Source organism: Schistocerca serialis, chromosome 2, assembly GCF_023864345.2.
Source record: "Schistocerca serialis cubense isolate TAMUIC-IGC-003099 chromosome 2, iqSchSeri2.2, whole genome shotgun sequence".
Taxonomy (NCBI): domain Eukaryota; kingdom Metazoa; phylum Arthropoda; class Insecta; order Orthoptera; family Acrididae; genus Schistocerca; species Schistocerca serialis.
This window is the reverse complement of record NC_064639.1, coordinates 996,446,857-996,451,224: the sequence shown is the minus strand read 5'-3', so window position 1 is coordinate 996,451,224 and position 4,368 is coordinate 996,446,857. Positions and strand designations below refer to the sequence as shown.

Below are 4,368 nucleotides of genomic sequence, written 5' to 3'. Positions count from 1 at the left end.
CCACTCACCCCACAGCCGCCCCACGCCGAATCCAGGGTTTATTGTGCTGTTAGGGCTCCAGTGGACCCTCCCGGGAACGGCTCACACTGGACGAGTGTAGCCCCAATGTTTGCGTGGTAGAGTAACTATGGTGTACGTGTGTACGCGTACGTGGAGAAAGTATTTGCACATCAGTCGCCGACATAGTGTAACTGATATACTTATATGGATATGGTGTCTGCTCAGTCGGACATGTCCGAAAGAACAGACACCATTGATGACCTGCAGCCGTCTAGAACGAAACTAGAACTATATATTAATACCTTCAGCTGCTGACGGGCGTTGATATATATCAACGAGGACAGGTGAAAATGTGTGCCCCGACCGGAACTCCAACCCGGGATCTCGTGTTTACATGGCAGACGGTCTATCCATCTGAGCCACCGAGGGCACAGATGATAGTGTGACTGCAGGGACTATAGCGCACGGGACTTGGTAAGAATGTCTTCCATGAGTAATGAGTGTGTTGGGTAGGGAAACTACCAATGTAATATGAGGACATATAAGGTGAGAATGTGAGTCTCGTGGGAGGTGTGCGCGAAATAGTCCCTGCAGTCGCACTATCTTCTGTGCCCTCGGTGGCTCAGATGGATAGAGCGTCTGCTATGTAAGCAGGGGATCCCGGGTTCGAGTCCCGGTCGGGGGACACATTTTCACCTGTCCCCGTCGATATATATCAACGCCCGTCAGCACTGAAGGTATTAATATATAATTCTAAATAGTGTAACTGAGGAGGAATAACGGGAACCAGCCTGCATTCGCCGAGGCAGATGGAACACCGCCTTAAAAAACATCCACAGACTGGCCAGCACAACGGACCTCGACACTAATCCACCTGGCGGATTCGTATCGGGTACCGGTGCGCCTTCCCGCCCAAAAAGCAGTGCCTTAGACCGCACTGCTAACCGGGCGGGCCAACTCTACCATTTATGATTCATGAATAGAAATACCATTCGATGCAGTTGATGGTATCTCATCAAGAAGTTATTTCTTAACATAAAATAAGAAGAAATATGACATCTTTCGTTGTATTAATAAAAGGCGCACTTTTCCATATACTGATGAAACGTGTTTATCTTTCAAGTGTGACAATAGCCTACCAGAAAAACTATACTCAGTTGATAACTATCATTCGTTTAAGATACAATGAGTATTGTATGATTCTTGCCAAATTTAGGTCTCAGCGCATGATACTTTTTCAGATTCACTGAACGAGTTATACCAAAAATTACAGTTTAAGAAACTGACACTTTACATAAACGTTTGAGGACTTTCAGGCTTTCTATACTCATGTTTGACTTGCAGGACAATGCTTGTATACCAGTGGTAGTCAATCTCGTCCCTACCGCCCCCAGTACATCTTCATCGACATTTTGGTTGGTAGGGTGGTTGGTTAGTTAGTTAATTTGGAGGCGGAGAGCAAACAGCAAGGTCATCGGTCCCATCGGACTAGCGAAGGATGGGGAGGGAAATCCGCCCTGCCCTTTCAAAGGAAACATACCGGAACTTGCCTGAAGCGATTTAAGGAAATCACGGTAAACATAAATCCGGATGGCCTGTCACGGGTTTGAACCGTCGTCCTCCCGAATGCGAGTCCAGTGTGCTAACCACTGCGCCACCTCACTCGGTCTCTACACTTTGCAAACCACCGTGAAATACGTGACAGAGGTACGTTCCGTTGTACCAGTTATCAGTGCGTTAGACCACACTCACGTATGGAGCACGGGAAGAATGATGGAATGCATCTGTGGGTGGTGTAATTATTCTAATCTTGTCCTCATGATCATTAAGTGAGAGACAAGTAGTTGCAGTGTATTTATAGAGTCACCATTTAAAGCTGTTTTCTGAACCTTGGTACTCTTTCTGTGGATAGTTTACATTTATCTTCAAGAGTCTACCAGTTCAGTTTCTTCAGCATCTCTTCCACAGGTGAAGCAAACCCGTGACCGTTCGTGCTGCCCATGCCCCTCTCTTGTATACGTTTGGTGGTGAGTGGCAGGCGATATGCATATTGAAAACATTTTAATTAGATTTTCATAAAAAGTACTTGGTAAGCAGTTATTATTATATGCTTTAACGTGTTGTAGCTCGGTTTAATAAATTTTGTAAGCTAAAGTTACTTCCTTAGTTTATAAATCACCATTAGTGTGGAACCGATGAGTGTTTGGAAAATTTTACTGCCAACACAGAAGCAAAACTTGCCGGTAGGTAAAAAAAGGTTACCCTTGTTCTATAGATTCGTTGCTGTCACGCCATCATTAATACTGATAAAAAAATGGTTCAAATGGCTCTGAGCACTATGGGACTTAACTGCTAAGGTCTTCAGTCCCCTAGAACTACTTAAACCTTACTAACCTAAGGACATCACACACATCTATGCCCGAGGCAGGATTCGAACCTGCGACCGTAGCGGTCGCGCGGTTCCAGACTGTAGCGCCTAGAACCGCTCGGCCACTCCGGCCGGCACTGATTCAAAAGATTGTGAGTTACTGACACAAGCTGTTCAAGTTATTCAGAGTTTGTCTTCTGCTACATGTGAAGTAGAAGAATAGCTACGTCACACTGTTGTATATCTGCTTCTGAACACTCCGCTGTGAGACGATCGGATTAAGGACTGCGTGCAATAACACCAGCACGTACCAGTCGATGAGTGAATTTCAATAGTGATACGCTTTAACCGAAAGGAGTTCCCCCATTGTTACGAAATAATACGAGGGTCCGCGGGCAGGCTCTGTAGAAACCACCACGGGAGGCACTGAAGCCGAGGACAAACGCTGCCGTGGGTCCGATATAGGCCCGCGGTGTTCGGAGCACGGAGAACAAAAGAGAGGCCGCCGGCCGTCCGCGGCGATCCCAGGACAATGGTAACGGCGGGCGGCCCACGAAGCCGCGGCGAAGCCCGTAGGCCGGAAATGTAACGCAGAGGCGCTGCCTGCTGCCCTTAAATATAGGCAAACGAACTGGTCTCCCGGGTAGCTTCGGCGGTACGGGGCTAAAACAATAACTGTACCTTACACGCAGGAGTGGATCTAGGTAGGGTGGGGACCGTGGAGGGGGGGGGGAGGGGGGCGAGCAACTGGGTCATGCGGATCATCATATCCCTCTCCACGCTCTCCCACCTCCTCCGACAGCAAAACAAAAAAAAAAAAAAAAAAATTTGCAGAAACGATGCTATACAGGGTGTTACAAAAAGGTACGGCCAAACTTTCATGATACATTCCTCACACACACAGAAAGAAAATATGTTATGTGGACATGTGTCCGGAAACGCTTACTTTCCATGTTAGAGCTCATTTTATTACTTATCTTCAAATCACATTAATCATGGAATGGAAACACACAGCAACAGAACGTACCAGCGTGACTTGAAACACTTTGGTACAGGAAATTTTCAAAATGTCCTCCGTTAGCGAGGATACATGCATCCACCCTCCGTCGCATGGAATCACTGATGCCCTGATACAGCTCTGGAGAATGGCGTATTGTATCGCAGCCGTCCACAATACGAGCACGAAGAGTCTTTACGTTGGTACTGGGGTTGCGTAGACAAGAGATTTCAAATGCCCCCATAAATGAAAGTCAAGAGGGTTGAGGTCAGGAGAGTGTAGAGGCCAATGGAATCGGTCCGCCTCTACCAATCCATCGGTCACCGAATCTGTTGTTGAGAAGCGCACGAACGCTTCGACTGAAATATGCAGGAGCTCCATCGTGCATGAACCACATGTTGTGTCGTACTTGTAAAGGCACATGTTCTAGCAGCACAGGTAGAGTATCCCGTATGAAATCATGATAACGTGCTCCATTGAACGTAGGTGGAAGAACATGGGGCCCAATCAAGATATCACAAACAATGCCTGCCCAAACGTTCACAGAAAATCTGTGTTGATGACGTGATTGCACAATTGCGTGCGGATTCTCGTCAGCCCACACATGTTGATTGTGAAAATTTACAATTTGATCACGTTGGAATGAAGCATCATCCGTAAAGAGAACATTTGCACTGAAATGAGGATTGACACATTGTTGGATGAATCATTCGCAGAAGTGTACCCGTGGAGGCCAATCAGCTGCTGATAGTGCCTGCACACGCTGTACATGGTACGGAAACAGCTCGTTCGCCCGTAGCACTCTCCATACAGTGACGTGGTCAACGTTACCTTGTACAGCAGCAACTTCTCTGACGCTGACATTAGGGTTATCGTCAACTGCATGAAGAATTGCCTCGTCCACTGCAGGTGTCGTCGCCGTTCTAGGTCTTCCCCAGTCGCGAGTTGTAGGCTGGAATGTTCCGTGCTCCCTAAGACGCCGATCAATTGCTTCGAACGTCTT

General features: G+C 47.2%; 1 non-coding gene across 1 annotated transcript; it reads left to right on the top strand.

The window, feature by feature from the left end:
* The first annotated feature begins 611 nt into the window (after positions 1-611).
* Trnat-ugu (transfer RNA threonine (anticodon UGU)) lies at positions 612-685 on the top strand. Its single transcript has one exon. It is a non-coding gene; the product is annotated as a tRNA-Thr (tRNA).
* The last annotated feature ends 3,683 nt before the right edge of the window (positions 686-4,368 follow it).